General features: G+C 36.0%; 1 protein-coding gene across 1 annotated transcript in view; it reads right to left on the reverse strand.

Annotated features, from left to right (window-relative positions):
- Positions 1–13,846, reverse strand: part of Gnpda2 (glucosamine-6-phosphate deaminase 2) — a 116,235-nt gene extending 102,389 nt beyond the window's left edge. Inside the window, exon 1 of the mRNA XM_052735074.1 lies at positions 13,755–13,846. The gene's annotated coding sequence lies outside the window, so the exon portion shown is untranslated. The remainder of the gene's footprint in view (positions 1–13,754) is intronic.
- Between the last annotated feature and the right edge of the window lie 12,512 nt (positions 13,847–26,358).

Here is a 26,358-nt window from a genome sequence, read left to right on the forward strand (position 1 = left end):
GAGGTCTGTACAGACAGACAGGAAGTGACAGAGCTATGGTAGAAAGAGGAAGTGATGTAGCTGAATGGAGAGAGCAAATCAGATGACGGAACAGCAAGGCATATAGGCATGGGTAGACAGGAAGTAACTCTCATTTGGAAGCTGCAGAGTTGGTGAGGTAAGGTTGACTGGAGGCTTTCCCTATTTCCTTGATCTCTCTAAGACTTTCACCCCTATATTAGACTCCATGTTTTTTTTATTTAATAAGACCATTTAGAATTCATCTACATGGAATGGGGCTTGGGTTGGTGAGGGAAGGCTGGGAACAGCGGGAGGGGGGAAGAGAGGGATATCTGTGATTGGTATGTAAAATGAATAAAAAATTTCTTAATAAAAAAGCAAGGACAATTAGAAGGGAACTGCTAAAATTAAAAAGAAAAACACAATAAAACTTTGCATTCAAAAGTGAACACTTCAAAGTTGATTGCTGATTTTTTTTTCAAGTAATTCTTTGTGGACATCTTCTGGGCTTTCCCTTGTCTCCACTATCATATCTATTGTCCTTTTTATCAGCTTATGTTTAGGCAGTCATATCTCTGGGACTTTATGGGCACAGCTTCTGACAATCGTTGAATGTCCTCATCTCCAGATTATCTCTTTGATGCTCTGATTATTATAATTTTTCTGCATCATCTCCTGCAATGTTCTCTGAGCCTTGTGTAAGTTGTATTGTAGAGGTATCCATTGAGATTATGATTTAAAAAATAAAATATTTTTTAAAGTAATATATTATAAAATGATGAATACAATCCCATGTTAAGTATAAGAACTTAACAAGGAAGTAAATCTAATCATCTTGTTAAACTCTCATACATGTCCATGCTTTTTAAATAATTATTTAAAAAATAATAAAATAATAAAATATTAATTAAAAAATTCTTATTTCTTTTGAGACTTTCTTTTTTTTGTTTTTTGTTTTGTGTAATTGAACTTTATTTTAAAGTTATATCATGGAATTTTCTCTTTCCATCTGTTTTATGTAATGATTAGAAATAAAATGCAAAGCACAATCATATATGGTATTATCTGTGAAAATAATATCAATGTGGTGATGCAGAGATGAACATCAATTACTTCCAACACAAAACTCATAGTTACTATACATATATAATTTTATCCCACTCTTCCCACTCAAACTCCTCCTACTCTTTCTCAACTCCATGACCTCTTCATTTTTAGTTATTATTGTTACATAGATACATATGTACATAAATTCAAATCCATTTTATATTGAAACTACTTGAGCAATATATGCTAATAAAAAAGCCAACTCAGGAATGCTTTTCAAGGCTTCTGACTCTTTTTAATGCTGATTTCCTATTCCACTGTTGGCTGCACAAATGAACACAGACTTTTGTGTACTACAAGAATGTTGCAGCCGATAAGTTAAACCCATTGAACATTCAGGTGTGAGCATTCTGCAGAGTTATTATCAGCTATGACCAGAGTTGATAGTAAGAAATTATGCTTCATACATCACTCAAGACACAACAATTTTTTTTTTAAAGAGTTGTATCTTGGACTTTATGTACGTGATAAATCAAATAAAGTGTGAACTCCATAAAACTATTTGAACCCTAAAGTTGGTTCAGAAAAAGCTTTCTAATAAACCTAATCTGGTTTCAAATTTGGTAGGTATGCATATAATCCCACTTGCTTGGAAATCAATGGCATTTTAATTAATTTAAATGTATCCATATTAGAGAGAAAATATTCCTGACAATTTTACAGTCTATGAGCCCTGATATTAAGTGTCTTTATTTATCATTTGGGACCAACCTACGTAAACTAGATATGGCCCTGAAGATAAAAATCTGGTCTCTCCTATTAAAAAGGCAAATCTAAGGCACAACTGTAATCAATACATAGAAACTGCACAGGTGGCCTGAAAATACACTCCTCATACATGTCTTCTCTCAGGGTGAGGCTTGCTTCATATCATACCAGCTTTCTGTTCTTTCACCTATCCCAGGGAGAACTGCCCTACATAGGGTTTCTTAAAGTAAGCTACAATGACTGAACATAGTAGTTGATAAAGGCCTACCTACTTCCATTCAGCAACACATGGATCATATCTGTTTCAATTTCTACATGAGACTGTAGAAACTGCATTGCATTTCAGCTGCTTATTCTTTGAAGGGTTGCATGCCCAGCATTATCCTGCTTATTGAACTTTTTCTTATTAGTTGCTTCTCACATACTGGGTATTAACAGGAGCATGGAAAAATTATGTCTGTTAGAAAAATGTCAAGCCCTAATTTCTCTCTGAATACTTTGCAACTGACAGTGCAGCCTGGAGACTACTAATCAAATACTTCTCACTACCTTGCCAGAAACCATCGTATGGAAACAGCTGGAATTCGCTGGGGTTAATACATTATCTTAAAAGAGCATTTAAATAAGTTACCTCCAAAAGGCAAAGAGCTCCCAAGGGAAAATTATATGGACACTGTGTTAGAATAACATCTATGCTGGCATATGACTAACTGCTTGCTTATTGGGGCAAGCTCTAATCAACCATTCTGCTCTGAATGAGTTTTAAAATCATATACGGTAAAGAGGCCTATTCATTTAAACAAAACAAAAGAGGAAAAAAGGAATTGTATGAACCCACTCCTGAATCTTTTCCTCTCGACATAAAATTGATTTTTCTCCTGTGGGATGGTCTGTATGTCAAATGTGTTGCTCTGATTGGTCAATAAATAAAACACTCATTGGCCAGTAGCCAGGCAGGAAGTATAGGCGGGACTAACAGAGAGGAGAATTGAGAGAACAGGAAGGCAGAGGGAGACACTGCCAGCCGCTGCCATGACAAGCAGCATGTGAAGATGCCAGTAAGCCACGAGCCACATGGCAAGGTATAGATTTATAGAAACGGATTAATTTAAGATGTAAGAACTAGATAGCTAGAAGCCTGAGCCATTAGGCCAAACAGTTTAAATAATATAAGCGTCTGTGTGTTTATTTTATAAGTGGGCTGTTGGACTGCTGGGGTTTGGCAGGACCCGGAAAGAAAACTCTCCAGCTACATTTTTCCATTACTGGCATGGACATGTAGTCAAACTGCCATCTAAATATTTATCCTTCTATCCATTGACTAGAGCATCTTTCAGCTTTGGTCAGTGGGCGGTGGTTAATGCAGAAACTCATAACTAGTCAAAGTTCTAAGACTAAGCTTCTTCCTAAGTGAGGTATCTATACCATTTCCTCTATGGCCCAAGGAACATCATGGAAGAGGAGATGGGAAGATTGTAGAAGCCAGAGGATAGGGAGTACTGCTACAAAAAGTTGTCTTTGAACATGATGTGACTAGTGGCTGTTGTAAGCACAAAGCAGCTATAGACACCTAAACAGGACTTTTACAAGATGGAGTCTATGAACATTATGGATGGAAGGGCAGCTCATGGATGCCCATCCCACATGAGGGACAACTGGTAGTCAATGGTTGCTCTGGGAAGTGATGTCATTTTCTCCAGCAGTGCAGACACTGGTAATTTTTTTATGCTCTAAGAAATAACCCTCAAACTTTGCTTATTCAAGCAACCTTGGCTAATTTAACTCAGTGGGACACACACACACATACTCTCTCTCACACACACACACACAGAGGCACACACTCATTGAAGTAAAGAGGAAAGCTGGGGGTTGGAAGGAATGGAAGAGGGATAAGAGGTGCCAACAGGGCTATGAATATCATCACAATGCATTGCATACAGTTATGAAGTTGTCAAAAGTAAAAACTAAAACTATTTGAAAGGAATTCTTCAGGGGACCTTAGTCTTCAGGACATATGCAGGTAATCATGACCATGATATGATTTGGCTGTATAGGGCTGCTGTACTGTTCTTTTTATTTTTCCATTATGTGGGGAAAGTTAGGGAGGGCTAATGGCTGATTTCATGGCATCATTCAAATGTTCATCATAACAAATTATTCTTTGACAGGGATTCTTATAATTCTAAGACGCACCTAGTACTGCATCTTAGAAAGAGTTTCTCCTCTCAAAGGACAATTATCTGAACTAGAAATGGAGACATCTCTTACAGCTTCAATTATTTTTAAGTCCTTATTAAAATAACAGAAATCTAATTTATTCACCTCCCTCAATTTTTCTAGTTTTGGAAGTAGAACACATCTCTGATGACAGATGCATTTCATGGGGAAATATATTTATCATTGCACTCTTCTTATGTCAGCATCATTGTCATTGTCCTTAGAAACAAAGTAGAGAAAAAGCGCAATCTATTATTGTACATGCTTCATCGGTTCCCCTAAGTTTGAGGATTATCTGACAATCACAAAATGAAACTAAAGGGCCAGTTAAGTAAATGTCTTTGACCATCTATCATCTTTCAAATCTTCGTTCTGCTTTTCAAAAAATGTGCAAACCAGCAGTGTGGTGAACAGCTAGGAAGTGTCAGGAAGGATGTGAATGGGATTTTGATGGGAACGAATGACCCATATTTGGATCCCAGAGTCCGCTTTCAACTTTTCTTGCACGTAAACTCATTTCTCTCATTCCCTTATTCATCCTTTTTTTTTTTTTTTAATTCCTGTTTTAGGGAGACATCTTTTTTTTCTTCTGAATCCCTTGGTCTTCTTTTCTACTGAGCTCCTCTTCATGCCAAGCATGCTATGAGATTGGGTACATTATTTTAGTATTTTGAAGAGTGGTGACAAAATTGGCTTATAGAATAAGAAAGAGTTTGGTAGACAGTTTGATCTGATCCAGCGCAGGCTTTGGATGGGGAATAGAAGGAAGCTTGAAGTTTTAAAAAGAGTTTCAATGCAGGTAAGAAAATGCTATACAGTTCTTTGGAAGGGCTGAAGCAGAAAAGGCCAGGAGGGCACAGTTAACTCTCAGCCTTGTAGTTTTCAGTGAATCATAAGTTACCATGCTGGCTCAGGGAATTCAGAAAACCACCTCCCTGGCACAGCTTTATTCAATGCCACTGCAGGTGTCTACTGCAAGGACAGCAAAGGCTTCAGCAAAACTTGTCATCAGCTGAAGTGTACTGTCCCAGGGAACAGAAGACAATGGCCTCTTGCTCTCCCATGGCTGCTCCCTGATGAGATCTAAATAAGAATCACAATACAAAGACTTCTAGGAATTACAGATCTGGAGCAGTACCTCTTCCTTAAGCTTTTGTTTTCCTTTAAAAAAAGATTTAAGTGTTTTTTTTTATCCCTCTGTTATCTAAAAACCAAGGAAAATAAAATAATCTTACCTCATGTTACTCACATGTTTACCAAGCCATAGTTAGTGGGGGCATTGCTGATTAGCTTCATTTTTAATGAAAAGCAACTATTTGAAATGCTATACATATAGAAAGGTAACCTGCCTTTGAGATGTGCTTGGAGCGACATTGAAGATGGGAAAGAATAGTTCTGTCTAGTTTTTCTAAGAAATTTGTCAAAATTATTCTGCTTTGTGGAAATTCTAAATTCCTGTTTTAGGGATTTTTTAGTTTTAGTAAATTTTTTCTTTGGGAGGGATAAGTATCACTCAACAATCTTTAACAGTTTCTTACCCATCTATTCTACTTTAACAATTCATATATGAAAAGTGGGGTTAAAGTTTATGCCTGATTCAAGCTTGTGATTCCCTCCATCTGTGATTTTTATCATTGTTATAAACATTTCAAGCTATCTTAAGGTTGATATAAACGTGTTTCTAAAATTCATGGTAAAATCATCACAGAAACTTAAGTTTCAGATGGAGTTTTCCCCCTCCCAACCATCAGACGAGTTAAAGCACATGTTTTCTCATAATATTCAAATCTGAAATATGCAGATTGTTAGTGTAAGTTAGCATCAGATGTTTATTTAAATTTGGCAAAGATAAAAAATTAAACCTATCATTTCAAGATATCAAGCCAAATTAAAACTGGAAATAATTATTATAGTACAAAAGAACAATTTCTTCTCTTTTGAATACAATTTAAATTTATAAGCTGGTATTACAAATGATCTAAAAGATCTCTTTCAAAGCCTAACATTAATATTGAAATATTGATATTGAATTATCAATGTTTATTTATATTATATATAGAGTATAATATACATATTATATATAGAATCAGTCAGTTGGCTAAACTACCTAAGGTATCCCAGCAGACTTCTTAAAAATTCTAATTGTATAGAGTCAGTTTAGACAGAAAAAATGCTTTTAGGAATTTGAGAGAGTTACTTTGAGGTTCAAATGGATGTCTGTAAGACTTCATGGTCCTCACAGATAGGTCAACATAGACATCTCAATGCAACCACTCATATTATCTAAGATAGCTTCTATGCCAAGAATATGCTGTATGGCCATGTTTTTTTATTTATTCATCTTGGAGCAATTGAAAGGATGAGAAGTTCTCACGTCAAGTGATGTAACATCATGATGGCCATTTAGTAGAATTCCACCACTGATATCTGATACCGATAGAACTGGATTTAAAGGAAAAGTTATGTTAATTCAATTCTGTTATTTTGAATTCTCTGAATAGGTAATCTGGAGAAGAGAACAATAGTAAATAATCACAGAATAAGTTATATGCAGTGAGCTGTCAGTTGGTGCAGATTTAGGATGTTGCTTTGAGTGCATATGTGGAGCGTTACCTTTCAGCTCATCACTAGCAGGTTTCTTGCTGCACCATAATTCTGGGAGCAATTTCATCCTTAGCATTGAAAAGTAGCACCTAATGCCATTCTAACTCGTCCTAGATTTAAGTAACGCATGGCCATTCTAGTTTTCAGATGTGAATTACCTGTGTGTGGTGGGGCAGGAGGAGGGGGGCAACAAAACAAAATAAGCCATTAAGAAGCCATCTGTCCTACAGCTCTAAAAGTTCTAATTACAAATTTAAAAAACAAATGACTAGAGCCAAATGTCATTTTCCCAGTTAATCAGTTGTTTTCTTGCATTAATGTTTTCTTCATGTATTAATAGGCACATTAACCTTTGAAGAACATAAAGTGCTTTATAGTTGCATTTTACTGTTTTGCTGTGTCTACTTTACATTAAAAAGTGCCGTGTCACTGAGTAAAACCAACTCATGGAGTCATAAGGAAGTCTCCTCATCCTCTGAGAATGTAAGTGGAGGCATTGTGCCATGCAGATGATTCATGCTGCAGTGAGTTTTTAAAATCGTTAAGAATGCATTGACAAAGGAATAGGCATGTTGGCTTAGGGTAGGAAGGCAGAGATTGAGATTTTAGCCTCCAGGATGCAGCTAGTAAAGTTGTTCAGCAAACGAAGAGGTCATATTCTCTAGAGTGGACAAGACAGTTATAAAAAGAATCCCTCAGAGTGTGTCTAGGACCCTTTGACAAATAGACTCCATCCTCTGTTCTATTTCATCTCTGTACTCTAAGAGCCATCCCAAGGTCATATTTGTTAAAACACAGAAGAAAAAATGTTGAGTTGTGCACATTGCTCAGGGCCTTGCTTGCCTACTTCAGTTACATTTACATTTTCATAGCTAGGGGAGACCTGAAAATATCCCATTTTATAAAAATAAAAGTCTTCCCAGAAAAAGCTTGCATGTTTACCTGTGGTGATATAAGTTTTTCAGTGACAACTCAAATAAGTGCATTCTTAGTGAATTTCCCAGTGGCAAGGTCAAGCTAAAAATCAGCTTCTTTCTTTTTTTCTTTTGTTTTTGTGTTGAGAAGTAAGTCTTTTCCTGTAACTCTCTTTTTTTGACAGTTTGAGTTATTATTTGCCTAATGCCAGAAGTTGATTATTATATCTAATACTGTATATATTAACATCTGTGAACTAAGTTTTCCTTTTCTAAGAAAATTTTAAGCAAAAAACAACAACAACAACAACAAAAAAACCCCTTTGATTTGTGGTAGACTGTAGAAATTGTCAGAATTGCGCCACTGCATGTATTTGATCTTCGGATGTCAAAATTAAGTTCCTCTACATTTCTTAAATATCAAAGTATAGTTTTAAAAGGGCTTTTCACTGTCCCCTTTCATTAGAAAGATCTGAAGAATTAACATAAAATTCTCTCAGCGGGAGGCTATGGTTTTGTTTTTAAACTAAATGTTTGAAAATACACATTAAAATGAATATGGTAAGTATATTGTCTACTTCATTATCTGCTGTGGCCAAATACCTGACAATAGGCATTTGTGAGAGGACAGATGTATTCTGGTATACAGTTTGAGGGGTTCATCCCATCATGGTGGGGAAGGCATGCTGGCAGAAACAAGAAGCCAGCCTGTCACACTGTGGAAAGTGTCAGGAAGCTGACAGGGAATGGGCAGTGGGGTTCTGTGATAAAACCTCAAGGAGAGCCCTAAGTGATCTACTTCCTCCAATAAGGCTCAACTTTATAAAGAGTCCAAACCCTTACAAATAGCCACTCCATCTAGAAAGCAAGATCCATCAAGAAAACAAATAATAAAGAGTATCTTGGAGGAACATTGCGCATCCAAACCACATCGGCGAGTAACCACAGGAGTGCAGTGACGGAATGAAAGGAGTGAGCTTACAAAGGTAAGAGGGAAACGGAATTATTTGACATGTGACATGTGGATATTAGTTTTATTCTTCATTCTTCATCGGTGTAACTAACTGAAATAGGAAGAAACAGTACACAATGCATCAAATCAACCTTCTAGTTTAATTGGGTCTCAGAGGATCAAAAATTACAAATGTAAAAGATTTATACATTCAAGATGTGGTTAGAAGTATGCATGATAAAATGTCCACTGAATCAAAACTCCATGATTTCATGAATTCCATAATTTGAAAACAGTGCAAAGTTAATGTAGAAAGAAAAATTCTTTGGGGAATTAGGAAGAGGTACTTTGGTGTTCCACGGGGATGTCTAAAAGACTTAACAGAACTCAGAGTTAGGTAAAAGTAGACCTCCCAATGCATTACTCATGACTTTTAACCATAGCTTCATGTCCAGGAGCAAGGCTATGACCACATTTCTGGTTTATTCATCTTGGAACAACTGAAAGGATGAGAAAGTCCCATGTCATGTCTTATAATATCAGGATGGCCACTTAGTAGAATTCCACCATTGATATCTGAAATTGACAAAACTAGATTTAAAGGAAGATGTGTGTTAATTCAGTTTTGTTTATTTAGAATTCCTCTTAAATAACTAGAGAAGAGAAAGTTGCTTTTTAATCACATAATAACTTTGTCTAGTTATTTTGTGAAACTTCCTTTTCAGTGGAAGAGCCTTTAGCTATTTCAAGCCTCTTTCTTTTTGGATAAAATTATAATCACAACATTTCATCTTTGATTTTCTGTTTTCAATTCCTCTACACCCAACTTCAAACTTCTTCTCCTCTGCTGATTATATATAGATTCACAATACTTAGCAGGTTTTTGAGATAAAAATTTAGACTCTTAGATAATTTCTGGGGCTAGCTGTCTGTCATAAAATCATTTAGGAAAATAATATTGTGATGGAGACCTAACTAGACTAGGTAGTACTGCAAGTTGTACATGGGAATCAGCATGGTTCTCAGTTATGAATATTTATGATTTTCATAAATTAATAAAAATATAAATGTATTTAATATAATATTTATAACAGTGAGACTGAATAAAACAACACCCAAAGATGTTCAATTTGTAACCTTTAAAATCTTGTTATTCATGTGATATGCATTTTCAAGATTAAGTAGATTGGGCAAGATAGCATTCCTGCTCATTTTTAAAGTACAGCTAGGATTAGAACACATTATTAAAATCAGTAAGTTTGTCACAACTAAAAAGCCTTTGTCAAGTCATTTTGTTCACAGAAAGTTCTTTAAAAAACTACCAAGGACTCCAGAATGGATCCTTAAACACTAACTGCTTAGACAAGACAAGAACACTTTCTCATTTCAACTTTCTTTTACATAGCATAAAGCAGGGATCTTGGGACACAAGAAAGTCATGCTTTATGTAACAAGGGTAGAGTCAGAAAATAGAGGATAGAATCTCATGGTGCACAACTGGGGAAAGTAGGGAAAATGATTCTGACATTGAACTGTAGTTAGGAAAGAAAGAATACCATGGTGAGGTAGTTAAGCAGGGGGATAGTTTAGAAGTTTAGGGCTCTCCATAATTTTTACTATGCATACTATCCTTTTCTAACAAGACATTTAGGATTCTAGGTTCCTTGCCTGTACATGCTATGAACATACACCCCTATAACAATGAATTAACAATTTGTTTGTAAAGTAGGGCCACTCATTGCATCTAGCAGGATGTTTTTCCTACACAAAGTAATGAAGTCCATTTCTCCTTGTCACGACAGTCATCAAGCCCTTCTCTTTGGCTGACACTTTCTATTCAGATGTCCTCCACACCATATTTGACTATTGTATGTAGTGGGGAAGATCTGGCTTAAACCAGTATTTGCATGCATAATACGGCAAATTGTGCGCTCTGAGTGAGCTTTAAGGAAAATACCACATTGCTGCCTTATAGCTATGCTTATTTGGAATGAATGATACAGTTAAATCTGATGCATATTGAGAAGAGATACAAGCAATGATGAAACAGCTTATATAACTCAAATCTGTCAAATAAAATACAGAATCATCTTTGCTTGCAACATGGCAACCAAACTTCCCCTTTTCTTAGACTTTGAAAAAATAAGTCCCAAACAATAACTTGGGCCCTGTGTACTTTTCTCTGAGGGAGTCCATTGTCACTTTTGACAGTGTGCTCTGATATGAATCATGACTTCACTTTTGAAAAGAGTTTTCTTGCTACTTGACAATGTGTGTGTGTGTACCTTTATTTCAGTTCTTTGAATCAGATACCATGAACCTTGAGACACCTATTCCAGATGCCCATGACCCCTAACAATGGGCTTAGAAGTGAGGCTTCATTCTGATAAGAGACAACCTATATCAGGAAAGAATTTTGAAAACTCGTGGAAGAAGATTTTGGCTTGTGGGCTTTTAGATCTGGTGTTACATGTGAAGCACTTTTGGCTTGTTATATATATTTTCTTTTTCTGTAAATGAGAAATATTGTTCATTCCACGGTGGTTTGTGTTTAAATAGAATGATGCACATGAGAGCATATTTCACACTTTTGAGAGTTATGCATGTATTAGTAAACAAGATTAGTGATGATATATATATATAACCTTGAAGTTTCACATGAAGATTAAATAATATGTAAAACAACTAAAGTTAGAATTTAGGTTAATCATGTCATTGAATATTTGAGGGCAAGAATAGTTCTTCTATGAAAATGTTCATTGTTATTTTGTGAACCAACCATGGCAATTTTAGTGCTACATGAGCCGTCTAATGATATAAGAACACAGGATTTGTACAAAAATTCTCGTTAGATGAGATCACAAAAACAAAGGTAAGCTATTTGATAAGATCATACAGCTATCTGTCAGCTGTTGCAGGATATTTGACCACACTGTATGAAGATGTCTGTCCGTCCTTGCCTGCCTAAGGCACCTTCTGATTGGTTTAATAAAGAGATAAATGGCCAATAGTCAGGCAGGAGAGGATAGAAGGAATTTCTGGGGAGAAAGAGGAACTAGGGGGAAGAATGAGAGAGGTGAAATTTGCCAGCCAGATACTGTGGAAGTGGAATGCATGGTACTAAGCAGAGGTAATGTGCCACAATACAGAAAGTAGATTAATAAAAACAGGTTAATTTAAGTTTTAATAGCTAGTTGGGAACAAGCCTAAGCTAAGGTCAAGCTTTCATGATTAATAAGAAGTCTCAGTGCCATTATTTGGGAGCTGGTGGTCCAAAGAAAGACCCGCTACAGTCAGCTTTTCTCAACACCAGACATGTTAATGTTTCTCCAAACTTTTCCCCCCAGCTCCTAGAACTATCTTCTTAGAAGCTAAAGAACGTTATCTTATTTGAGAATCTGGTGACATCAAGGATGGTATTGTGGGTCCTAAGGCCTAGTGTGGCTGAGGTCATGGATTCTGTAATGGCCTTGGTATGACAACAAATGGGACAACAAGGTGACCTTTGCCATCTCTTCTGACTCTGACACCCCATGACTCCAGGACTCAATTGCCTAAGAGCTGGGTCTTGTTTATTATTTGTAATAAATTTGGGGTGCTTTTTCTTCAATACTAGCTGCTATGCACTTCATGTTCCAACCAAGATTCCCCACTCCCCAGTCTTAATCATTTAGAATGGAGATCCTTCCCTGAGTGTACGTGTGTATCCAATTTAACATCAGTCACATTGAGTTTATACATAGTTGATATATATATCTGCTTGTGTTTGGACATTAGGTATTTGTTTTCAAATGTTGAATTTCTAGAAAAGTATTAGCTATGTCCTACATCAGTTACTTAAAAGGATTACTTTGACCAAGTTTCTAGCTGGGAGCAACTTAAGAAAGGCAGAGTTTGTTTTGACTTGGAGTTTGAAGAGATGCCATGCATTATGGTGGTAAAAGCATGGCAGTAGGAATGTGAGGCAGCTAATCATACTGAATCTTCAGACAAATAGCAGAAAGAACTAGGGTGACTCTTTTGCTGTGTTTCTGGGCATCTTCCAATCTCTAAAAGCTACTCTTTCATATTTTAGTTTGTTGTGACTATAGTTCATTTTAAGTTCAACATATTTTGGTTATTTACTGTTGCCTAACAAATTACTTCTGAACTTCAAGATTTAAAACAGCAATGGGCCTCCTCATGTCACACACAAGAGTGCAGCTCTGGCACTTCTCAGAGACAGCAGTCTATATATCAACAAACAGCTCTGACCAGCACTCCTAAGATGTCTATTATCAAGAGGTTCTGTTAGTCTGCTGCAGGCTCTTGGTGGTAGATCGCCCTGTGAATACTAAGACATCCTCCTACAGTAAAATATAGTTCCTAGGCCTTCTAAGCTAAGAAGCTGCATGGTAGAATCTGTAGTCTCCATGACTTAATATAGGAAGTCACACTGTTTTTCATGCATTACTCTCTTGTTCACAAAGTCAACCGTTTTCCTGACGGGCAAGCACTTCACAAGGGTAAAATGATAGGATGAGGTCATATCTGAGGACTAGTTTGGTAGCTGGGTAGCACAATCACTGAGTTTGATCCACTTGTTTGGCTCCCTCTTAACATCAGTCATAATTTCTGCCTCTGCCTGTTGTATTTTTTTTTAATATTTTTAAATTTTATTTTTTATTAATTAAATTTTTTCATTTATTTACACCCCGACCACAGCTTTCCCTCCCCTCTTTTTTTTAATGCCAAATGCCGTTTATTGAAGGAGAGAGGTCTTAAATACAGGCTTACAGCACAATGGGAGATCCCTGGAGGGCAGAAGTTCACTAAGATGTTTTACAATCTTGCATCTAAGCTGTTAATGCCCATTATGCAGGATACACAGACAAGGATCTTCCCTTAAGCATTCAGGAGGGTGGAACCCAGAAGGGTTGGTATGGTATTGGTATGCTTAGAAATGTGATTATAAAGCTGAGCTTTGTTTGTAAAGAAACATTTTTATGACTAGAATTATTAATACTTTAAGACCATATTCTGATTTAATTTTTCTTTTTTATATTTGTCATACAATATATTTGATAATATTGTTTCCCTTCCCCATATTCTTCCACCTACCAAACACAACAGTACACACACACACACACACACACACACACACACACACACAGAGTCTGTTTTGTGTTGGCCAACTACCCTTGAGTATGAAACCTGCCCTGGACTTAATCTACCCAACGTCACTCTATTGAAGAAAACTGATTTTCACTCACCCTGAAGCTGTCAGTTGTAGGTTAGGGGTTAGAATTTGTGCCCACTCTTCTCCATGCTGTGATGTCTGGTATGTGCAGATCCTGTGCTTTCACTTGCTGTCACCATCTCTGTAAGTTCATAAGTTCATATGTGCACCAGCCCTGCTGTTCCTGGAAAATGCTGTTTCCATGGAGTCATCCTCACCTCCGGTTTTTATTATCTTTTCAACCCCTCTTCTTCAGAGAAACCTGAGCCTTGAGAGGTGGAGTGTGATAAATACATCCCATTTAGGACCGAGTACTTCAAAGTCTCTTATGGTCTCGCATTGTCCAGTTCAGATCTCTGTGCTAGTTGCCCTCTACTGCAAGAAGATCCTTCCATGATGAGGGTTGGATGATGCACTGAGCTATGGGTATAGCAATATGTCACTTGAAGTCATTTTATTGTTGTGTTCACTGAGAATATTAGTAGAATGTTTTCCCCTAGGGTTCACAATCTATCTAAACACAGACTCTTTGAATCATTAACAGTATTAACTATGGGTTCCAACTCATGCAGTGGGCCTTAAATCCAATAAAAAAATGTGGTTAATTATTCTTATAACACTTGTGCCATTGTTGTACAAGTAAGTATATGTTGTAGGCAGGTTGCTATTATAGCTTGTAGCATTTGTAGCTGGATGATATCAGTGATTACCTTTCTCCCTTGATTGTGCATATGATATCTTCTAATAACTATAGATGCTAGTTAGTAGGTGTGAAACTTATAGTTGGCACCAGATTGCTTTCTTCATATTTGGCGAAATAAGTGTGTGGTGACTTCAGCAACAGATTTTTTCCTGTATGGGTGAAATGTAACCAATGGCTTCCACAATAGCTCGTGATATTTTGGGAGGGCCCAGGGGACCTCTATGAGCAATGACACAAAGAAAGATGTAAACCGTGCTAGACACTGGACATTTCATCTGGTATACATGATGTCTAGTTAGAGTATTGGCTCTCCCATTATATGGTGTCTTAGTCAATGTTCTATTGCTGTGAAGAGACACTCTTACAAAAGGAAGCATTTAATCAGGGCTTGCTTACCTTTTCAGAGATTTAGTCCATTATCATCATGGCAGGAAGCATGGTGGCATGCAGGCAGACATGGTGCTGGAGAGTAGCTAAGAGTTCTGTTATTGGGCAGCAGGGAAAGAATAAGAGAGCCACTGGGCCTGGCTTGGGCTTCTGAAACCTCAAAGCCCAACCCAGTAATCTACTTCCTTCAACAATGCCATCCCTATTCCAACAATACCACATACTTCTTAGTGCCACTCCCTGATGACTAAGCATTCAAATATATGAGCCTATGAGGGGCATTCTTATTCAAACTGCCACATATGCTAATTTCTTTTAAATTCTTTTTATATATGTATGTATTTTAGGGAGATTCTACAGTAGTAGGTTTTGACTTGGCTTTCAAACATACTTTAATGTAAATTCCCCCACTCCACATTCCTTCTTCCATCTTGCCCTCCCATTCCCTTCCCTATTTAATCTCCTAGTCTAATTCACCCATTGTTCCTTTCTAAGACTATATTCTGCTTCATCTTCCTTGGAAGATCACATCCTGCTCCTTGGATCCTTACAAGCTACCTCACCTCTGTGAGTAGTCTGTATGAAACACATATGCTTAAAGCTTAAAAACTAGCATTCATGTAAGAGAAATCATGCAATATTTTTCTTTTGGCATCTGGGTTACTTCATTTAGGATAATTATTTCTACTTCTATCCATTTACCTGCATATTTCATAATTTTATTTTTCTTAACAGCTGAGTAACATTTGTAGTTGGAAGTTTTGCTGTGTCCCAGCCTGCCAGCAGTCGGAACAAGTCTTTCCCATTCACATCCCCCAAGCAAACATACAGAGGCTTATATTAATTATAACTGCATTTCCATGGCTCTAGACTTTTGCTAGCTAGCTCTTATATCTTAAATTAGCCCATAACTATTAATCTATGTATCGCCACATGTTCCATGGCTTTATCTGTAACCCATTACATGTTGCTCCTTGGGTGGTTTGCTGGCATCTCCTGTCTCTGCTCTTCCTCTTCCCAGCATTCCTTTAGTCTGCTTGCCCTGCCTATCCTTTTGCCTGGCTACTGGCCAATCAGCCATTTTATTTATCAACCAATCAGAGCAACATAGTCATAGCATACAGCATTCATCACTTGTTTAGCATCTAAACTGTTTCCAATTTTTGGATATTAGAACAGCTAAGAACAGAGCTTAGTAAGTATCTGTAGTAAGATGAACATTGTTTGAAGTGCCAAATAAATGTAGTACTTTCACTTAGTTGGTTTTTAATAGAAAGACAACACAAACACTGACATAGTCACATTTATTAATTCTTAGTTCTGTTTCCTGTATAGTTAGGTGACCATAGTGAATTTATCTAAAAGAGAGACATGAATGTAGGAAAGAAACTGAGAGGGAGGAGGAATGAGGGTATATTGCTATGATGAAACACTATGACTGTGGTGATTTGAAAGAAAAAGGCATTATTCGGAGGTGTGGCATTGTTGCAGGAAGTGTGTCACTGTGGGTGTCAAGAAAAGTTGGAAAGAGCAAGAGTTGGCAATAATCACCAAAACACACAGTATATATCTACATGCACACCAAAATAGAGGCCACTTTTCTTTTCTACACTGAACTAAGATGTTTGTGATTTCAGACTTCTCCCCAAACTTGGAATTTTTGTGCTCATCCAATTGTATCCATGCTTTTGTATAATTCAAGTGGTTCTGTTTAGAATCATGTTAATAAACACTCTACACAAAATTATGTTATAGTAATTATATTACCCTATATTAATTTTATTGCTCTTCTGAGGACTTTTGTATATTTTGTAGTTTTTTACTTAAAAGCAAGTGTTAAGTACTGCAGGAAGAAGCATAGGTATGAACAGGGGTGCTTTTATCTGCTTGTGGTGGTTCACAATATGAGTCTCAGACACAGACTCAGGATGAGGCAGGAAGCTCACTTGAGCCTAGGAGTTAGTCTATCCAAGGCAAAGTAGTGAGGTCCTGTATCAAAAACATGAAGAAAAAAAGATAAATATAAATAAGCAAATAGTTGCAAAGGGTGTATCTAAGAGCCAAGGGATCTATGATGATCTCCAGAACTGCCATCAGGTGTTCTGTTTCTAAAGATGTTAATTCTACAGGACACCTACCATATTCTAGAGTGGCAATGTATAGCCAGCTCTGAACTCATGCACACATGTACCACTTTTAGTTTAAGCGCAAATATTACTATTAAGGATTAATTTTTAACTGTGATTTAATACATAACTATATGTTAATCAAAACAATATTCTAAATAACACTGTATAAATATTAATGTGGTGTTTAGTTTTCACAAATATACAAGGTGAATTTTATAATCAAGATGAATTTTATAATCACACTGAATTTTTCTTTTGAGAATGGTAAGCAACCCAAGTAAGGTCATAGAACTTGCAGCAAGAAATAGAGTAGGAATTTATATCATAGCCTGACTAATTTCAGTTAGTTACTAATTCCCATTTTAACTCTTAATTACATATTATTCCTTAATAGTCCCCATATGTCTTCTTGCTAACATTGATCCAAGTAAAGCCTCTATTTAAACTGGGTCTGTAAACCTAAATTCCACCTATTGATTAAAAATGTATAATTTTAACTTTGAAGTCCAAAAGTGGTTAAAGAGATACTACAACATCTTTGCCAAAAAATCATTGCTGTTGTATTCCAATTTTTAGTTTGAATGTATAAATACTCATATGTGGGAAACAGTGCCATTTCTTAAAATGGTTCACAACTAATTTTCCCATGAGGACACATTTTTCATTTTCTGTCTAGGCATAGAATGATAAATTGTTCACATTTATGCACAGATAATTACTGTATTCATAACCCTTAGATGTTTTTATTACTATTTTCTTTCCCTTCAAAGTTTCTGAATTTCCTAAATTTTCAACTGGCCTAAGCACATGGAATTCTTCCAGCTTGCACTTAAACTAATTTCAGAGAGAGAGAGAGATAGAGATAGAGAGATAGATAGATAGATAGATAGATAGAGAGAGAGAGAGAGAGAGAGAGAGAGAGAGAGAGAGAGAGAGAGAGAGAGAAAGAGAGGGAGAGAGATTATGCATAGTATTTGTGAAACTGCATTTATTCAAGCTTTGCAGACAAATGTGTCTATGGCTTTTTGGCAGCCAATTCATGGCTGGGGTTGTAATTTGGCTGACTTATCACAGCCTTCCCTCTTCCAATCTCTTTTTGGAATCTCTACCAGTTTCCACCAGAAACATGAAAATTCTATAGCTATGTGCTCACTACCAAACCATGAGTCCTCAGCCTTTTTCTCAGCCAACAAGCTGAGAGATTTCTTATTTTATCTTAATGTTTCCATTACCCTTTAGAGTGACTTTGTTCTATCATTTTTTAGTAAATAATGAAAACAGAACATTCTGCTCATTATTTAGATTAAGATAATGGAAGACAGTATCAACTATGCTTAGATATTGATTATGGAAGCAACATATCTGACTTCAAATCATATTTCTATATTTTCCAAGCTGTATATTTCTGTACTAATCCCATTTGCTCATCTGCAAAATGGGATCAATACAAGAAATAACTAGCAGTTAATGATTACAGCATTTGTGAAAATTTATGTTTAAAGCTGTGTGGTCATAAGCATACTAAACCTCACAGCAGCTTAAGGAGGAGATTCAATTACCATCTTAATATGCCTGAAGGAAAGTAAGGTCTATGGTGATAAAGTAGGATGTTCAGGATCTGGTAAAACTGAAGGAAAGATTAGAACACTGGGAATGAAATAAGTAACAGAATCCCTGACAAACACCAAGGGAAAGTCTTCTCTTGAATGCTGGAGTACTTAATGTCCAACCAATTTGTGTCCCTTCAGTGATGGATGGAAGAAGGGCAGCTTGTTCTCTGGTTTCTAGCCTATTACCTCGTTGTTTCAGATTGACACTTATTGAGAGCTGCTGGCAGCAAAAGACCATGGGTGATAACTAGTACTCAGAAGGCCAACCTATCAGAACCAAGGGTTCTGTTGGAGGAAATCATCATGCAAGACGTTATGGAATTACTGCCTTTTGAATGAATTGGCTGTTTCTTGTAAACTTATGTACTAACAGTTGTGACATCTCCCCATTTACTGTGCATTTCCATGTCATGTGTACATGTAATCTCATGATTACATCTCCATCTTATGGGCACACATAATTGTGGATAGTCAAGAAGATAGTTTCTTATTTAACTGTATAATTTTTATAAATAGGAACATACTAAAATATGCTTCATACTAGGTCTGTTGTTCCATGTGGACTGTAGACACTTAGAGGTCTTGTTCTCCATTTTTTTTTTAATGTGGAACTCTTTTATTTTTAGAATTCTTGTAAAAGTTCTTTTAAACAAAGTTTTTTTTTAATTTAATTTTATTTTATTTTACAATATAATTTAATTCTACATATCAGCCACGGATTCCACCACTGACAAGGTAAATATTGGCCAAAGTGTCTTCATAGAACTTTCACAGAGCAGAATTGAAGGTGCCTGGCCTTGTTGAATCAAAACCCTTTAGAAGAATTATAACAAACTGTAAGTGATAGTGCAGAGGTGTCTGGCCTTAGTATATCTTAGTCCTTCAAGAGATCAATAGCACCTATGTTGCCCTAAACATCCTCCACTGGCACCTCCCCACTCTGATTCAAAAAACAATTAACACTTTGTATTTATTTCTACACCAGTTTTTAATGCAAGATTTTAGGCTAAGTAGACTAATTATGCATAGGTCCTGAGATTCAGGTGATTAACAGAAAAAAGGCTGTTAATTGACTGACCATATCTGGATATTATTAGTCACATAAAATAGTACACATATTCTTTGCCTTTTCCTTAAATCTCTCATTAGTTTAATTTCTTCCCTTGTAACCTTGTAGCTACCCCTTTTAAGAGATAGCCAGAACTTTTTACAAACTATAGCCATTGTCAGTCACCAATTAAGCTGACCAAGTCTTTGCCAAGTGTGACTCTTATCAGAATACTTGTCCCTGAGAGTTTACTTTGTAGATTTTATTAACAAGTTGTTAATGAATGGGTATATATATGTGGAGAACAAAAAAAGAAGAACAAATATAGAGAAGAATTAAGACAGAACAATGAGAAAACAGTAGAAGAAGGGACAGAGTGGAGCTAAGTATGAGAACAGAAAAGAAGCTGTGTAGATAGAATTGACTTAGAAGAATAAAATGGATGGACTAAAGGGTTCGGTGCACTTAGATTCATTTGATATCCCTCCGATTAGTATCCCAGCCACTTGTAACATCTTCCCCAGGATTCTGGGAGCAATCTCCTCAAGGCAGGCACCTGAGGGGAATTTGATAAACACTCTGAATATTAGACTAGGCTAGCCTTTTCATTTTGTAAGTGAGGACAGAACAATCCTTCTGGTTCAACAAGTTGGCTAACAGGAAATGAGTGACAATTTAGAAGTGAGAACAATTTTTTTCATCTTAATTGTGAATTGATTTTTCATATTGCTCTTCATGTTTTTATTGCCTTGCTGTTGACAATTTGGATTTGGATAGAAATAGCTAAGGTCAGAAACATGTTTTAATACTTCTCAGGAGACAGGAAGACAAATATAATTGGCTAATAATGTCGAATAGTTCCTGGAGATGCCTGTCTTCATTGGGAAAGTGTTGAAGATTGACATTAATCTTTCAAGTCTCCCAATCAAGTTACACAAGCCAAAGCCACTCTCTTTGCTTAGCAATTTCTCCCTTTAGAGACTTTAAGTAGGAAATGTAATATTGGAAATGACTCTCAAACTAATGGTCAGAAAATATGCTAACAATGAGCTCATTTAGTATGAGCAAGTTTTCCCAATGCTAAGAGAAATTCTATGGTATGTTTTCATCAGTCATGGTGTGCTCGAGGAGAAGACTGCAATTGTTCCTAAAAACCTGAAAATGAAACAACAAAATCATCACATATCTATACTTATTAAAAGTGTTCATAGTTATTAAAATCTGAAGTTATTATCCCCAATTTAAAAATTTCCCATAGTGTAGTAGGAATAGATCGTGTGAATAATTATGTGTGATATGTGCCCAGTCATTATTATATTGTCAAAATCAGTCCCAATTGTAATTACCATTGAGGTTAAAGATTTCACTTAACCATTTCTATATATATCTTTATATATATATATATATATATATATATGTATAATTTCTCTTATATCTCTCCTTGATCATTTCTATTAGTGTGTTTTTTTGTCTTTATAATTTTTAAAACCGTGTGTGTGTGTGTGTGTGTGTGTGTGTGTGTGTGTGTGCGCGCGCGTGTGTGCGTGATTTATTGACATGCCTGACAGGGTGCTTTGAGCAACAACAGTGTTACAGAAATTCAAACAATGTCAAGAAGTATGACGATCTGACACTCTGTGTTAGGTATTGGGAAGAACAGAACATTCTAGCATGTCTCTTTCCTTTGTAATTTTTAACACAGGGGGAAAAGTTAACATCTAAATTACTTATTCTATACAATGTGCCTTAGCAGTGCTTTCATATTTGTGCTTTTGGTACATTGACAAGGGACAGATTAGCTAACACTGGAACCATTCCAGAAGCTCATTGGAGGAGATAGTAATTGTGATTAGGATGAATGGGAATAGTTTGAAAATTAGAGGTAAATGAACAGGGACATTCTAGTTAGATCAAACAATAGGGGAGGTAGACAGTGTGGAGGTTGAATGTTCATTTAAATATTTTATTTTTTAATCGTGTATAGATGTGTGATATATGTTTCTACAAAATAAAGCAAATATGCTCATTTTCCTCTTAAAGTTTTAAATTAATTGTGGAATAAAAATTGTACTTGAAAAAAAGACTACTTCAACATTGCATTGTTGGTACAATAATTCATTTAATATTGCAATTCATGAACAGTATAGACCACCTTGTAGGACTTAGTAATATCTAGTTTTCCAATATACGTACACACATACATGTATATAAGTTTACATATTTATATTTTCATTTTTCTAAGTAATCTTCTGCAGTATTTAGTAAATAATCTTTTAATATCTTTTTGTGAATTTATCCTTAACATCTTATATTTTTCAATATCATAAATAATATCTTTCTCAAGTTTTGAAATGTTCATATCCAGTTTACAGTAATATGGTAGAAATTAATTTTGTTAATTAATTTATTTATGCAATTATTTTGATGTAGACTCTCACAATGTGATCTAGATTTGTCTCAAATTCATTAGAATTTGAGTTAGCCTTGAGTTAAAATCATTCTACCTTAGACTCTCCAAGCCTAGAATTACAAGAGCCCTCCACAATTCTGGATTTAATTATTTTGAATTTTGTGTGTGTGTGTGTGTGTGTGTGTGTGTGTGTGTGTGTGTGTGTGTGTGCATGTGTGTGTGTACATGTGAGCATACATTTGAAGGCCTGGAGACAACCTATATTGTCATCCTCCAGAAGACCATCCAGCTCCTTTGAGGGAGGTCGGGTTTCTCCTTAGCTTGGAGGTCACCAATTAGCATAGATTTGCTAATCAGCAAGTCCTTGTAATCCTTTGTCTTTCTCCCCAGCACTATTATTACAAGAATGTGCCATAATGCTGGAATCTTTAGGTGGATGCTGGAGATGAAACTCAGGTCCCCCTGCTTTCAAAGCCAGCACATTATGATCTGAGCCAATCCCTTAGCCTATTGGTCTGATTTTTATATGATGATGCTGAATGCTGAAATTAAGCTATACTTTTATTATTTCCATTCACTCATATGTAGATTTCCTCCAAAAATTATTTTGTTCCCTTTGAACAGTGTATAGAACCATCAGAATAATTTTAAATAGCAGTGACAAAATGGGACTCCTGATTATGTTCGTTATCCCGAGGGGGAAGTGTTTGATCTGCTAGTATTAATATAAGAGCTATCATGTGATTATGGCTTGGTATGATACTTTTCAAAGTTCTTGTATTTTGGGTTTCCAAACTTCTTTAAATCATGAATCATGTTTTTCCTTAAACTGGGAAATACTTTTTCTAGTATTTCTAGTACTAGTTTCTTCAAATACATTTTTCCATACCTTCTCTCTTCTTTCTTCAGAGTCTACCCCACATGTCCACGTACATACAAGTTGTCCCATACTTCACTCCATTTCTTCTGTGTTTTTGTTTCATTTTTATTTTTTCTTTTGCCATCCCCACATCCATGGATTGTTGAAATGTCTGATCTTTCAGCCATTATTACCAGAGGTATGTTTAATTACAGACACCTTACTTTGCTTTCTTGATTAATTGCAATGGTGGGAATTAAATCGAGGCCCTTCCATAGGCTGAGCAAACATTCTTTCACTAAGCCACACCCACAGGCTAGAATTTTATATTGGAAAACTGTTCTCATTTGAGAAAATATTAAATTTTCCTGTATAATGTATTTTGATCATATTTTCTCTCACCTGACTCCTCGCAGATCCTTCCTACTTCCTCTCCAACTTCTCTGTCTCTCCAAGTAGAAAACATATGAAAATCAAAACAACAGAAAACCAAAAGGAAAAAGAAGCAACAACAACAAACAACCAAAAGAAAAACAACAAAAGATCAGTGAAAAATATACAAAACAAAAAGTACACATACAAAAAAACAAAACAAAACCATAAAGTCCATTTTGTGTTGGCCAAATATTTCTGGACATGAGGCCTGCCCTGGAGTGTGGTTGACGTATGCAGTGATACTCTAATGGAAAAAACTGATTTTTTTCCTTTCCCAGCAGGTGTTGATTGCAAATTGCTTCTTGGTTAATGGTGGGACTTAGTGTCTACTTTCTCCTCTCAGTGTTGGAATTTTGTCCGGCTTGAACCTGTGCAGGTCTCCTAGATACTGGCACAGTTTCTGTGAGTTTATGTAGGCACCAGTCTTTATGAATCTGGAAGATGCTGTTTCCTTGAGGTCATCTACCATCTCTGTCTTTTATGCCTCCTCTTCTGTATAGATGACTGTGCCTTGTAAGGAGGAGTTTCATGAAGACATCCCATTTAGGACTGCATACCTCACAAAGTCTCTAATTCTCCACACACTGTCCTATTGTGGGCTTGCATGTGAACGACCAGTTACTGCAAGACAAAGCTTTTCTTAAGAGTTTTGACTGATTTACTGATCTGTGTGTGTAAGAACCTGCCTACTGTGGCACTTGCGGGGCTCTGGTCGAGAGATCTTCTTCAGGTTGGTAGACAACAAAGGATTGTAGATGTTCTCATTTTTAATTTAAATCTCTTCTAGCATTCTGGTAATGTTATTCATTGATTTTTTTCTAGCTTCATAAGCATAAGAGCTACAATATTAATTATTGCTTTAATGTCCTTATCTATTTACTATATCACGCCTGTTGTAGAGATTTCATTTATTATATTTCTTATCCTTTCTTGATCCATTTTTTTTCCTATTTTGTTGCATTTCTGGCAACTTTTGATTGGATGTTCAACATAGCAAATGATTAGCGTTACTGAGTGCTGTGTATTTTTCTAGTTTATAAAAGTGGTTGACATTGCTCTGTGACATAATTAGTTGACTTGGAAATAATTTCCTTTCCACTGAGTCTTGTTTCAAAACTTAGGTAGAATCAATGCAGCATTCATTACTGCAGGGCTGATTTTGCCACACTATTAAGACACAACTTTTAATCTGTCTACTTAAGATATTGCTTGAATTCTGAGGTTTACAGAAATTTTGGCTGGTAGGAATGGAACTATTGTCAGCCTCCTTTAAGCTTTGGTTATTTCCTCTAATGCTCTAGGATAATCGTTTTCCTGACTTCAGGTAATTTAATTACATGCATGAGCTGTTGACTACTGAGCTGGAGTTCTCCAGGAGAAACTGGTCTGAAACCTTACAACCTCTCCTTATGCAGCTCTACAGCCGCATTTGTGATCTCAGCTGGCTGTTCCACCTTCTCAACTCAGGGACACCAACGAGCTCTGCATGAATTTCATTTACTTGAGCAAATAATGAAAAGCTTCTTACTGGCCTCATTAAAAAAAATCTTGACATTTTTGTTTCTTTCACTTCCTGTCCTCTCTTAGATTGTCACTGGTTTTAGATGAAAGAAAAAAGCCAGGATATCTCTTACTCAAAATTGACCAGTAGTAAAATTCTCTTTTTTTAAGTTTTGTTTTCAAAACTGCCTTGAAATCTTTATGTGCAGATTTATGCATAATAGCACTAAAGTATAAACATTCATTTACTCTGAGAGATATTTTAGAAAACAGGCTATGGGTTTGAAAGAGAGAAATGAGAGGTATATTGGAGGATTTGGAGGGAGGAAAGAGGAAGGAAAGAAAGAGGAAGGAGGAGATGATGTAATTATATTATAATCTTAAACAAACAAATTATCTTTTGCTTTTCTTAGTGCTTAGTGACCATTCAGCATGATGCCATTTAGTTTCCACATATTTGTGAAAACTTGTTATTGACTCCTAGATCTATTTCACTATGGCTGAGAAAGATAACTTGTCTGATTTTATCCATCTGATATTTGTTAAGGCATTTAGACCTAACATGAATATTCTACAGTATGTGCACACTGCTCTAGAACAATGAATATTCTTGATCTGTTAGATGAAATAAATATCTGGAAGCAGCAACACTGTTACCTTGTTACATCAAAAAAATTGGATGTGCATGTTGTAAATTTATATGAAATGTAGAATATTCAAGCATACATAACACAGAATTAAAAGAAGGGAAATTCCAAAATATATGCTATGAGAATATAAAATATTATTATCCCTAGTTGTCTAAGAAGTTAAAAAATGTTAAAAATATGATATGAAAATATGATGTTTTCCTGTTGAATACTTACAATCAGCTGGAACATATAAAAATTGAATTTCATAATTATAAATTTCATATTGTATGATACAATAATTATTTAACTTAATAAACTGATACCAAGTGATTTATTTTCAACACACACACACACACACACACACACACAAGCTTATTTAGATGCACCAACATATGAGCAAATAAATAAAATAAAACTAAATTAAAGAGTTCAGTGTAGTGACTTACTGTATGTGGAGATGAGAGAGTCTTCAGGGCATGGTCATCATTTGACACAGAGTGAATTCAGTTCAAGGTCAGAGTGGTCTCTATGTGACCTCATCTCAAACAAATCAAAACAAAAAGATCAGAAAACAAGTAAAAATAAAGTCACTTAACTTTCCTAAAACTGGGCAATTGTTAAAAACATTAAACTTGCCGGGCGGTGGTGGCGCACGCCTTTAATCCCAGCACTCGGGAGGCAGAGGCAGGCGGATCTCTGTGAGTTCGAGGCCAGCCTGGGCCACCAAGTGAGTTCCAGGAAAGGCGCAAAGCTACACAGAGAAACCCTGTCTCGAAAAAACAAAACAAAACAAACAAACAAAAAAAATTAAACTTTTGGACAACCCTGTGTGAAATGCTGTCTGCAATATTTCATATCATGAAAAAGTGTCAAGATACTGACTCGTTACAGTAAGAAAGAGCCATTGTGCATTTTAATGAGTATG

Source organism: Peromyscus californicus, unplaced genomic scaffold (genome assembly GCF_007827085.1).
Source record: "Peromyscus californicus insignis strain IS unplaced genomic scaffold, ASM782708v3 Scaffold_13__1_contigs__length_99412109, whole genome shotgun sequence".
NCBI lineage: Eukaryota > Metazoa > Chordata > Mammalia > Rodentia > Cricetidae > Peromyscus > Peromyscus californicus.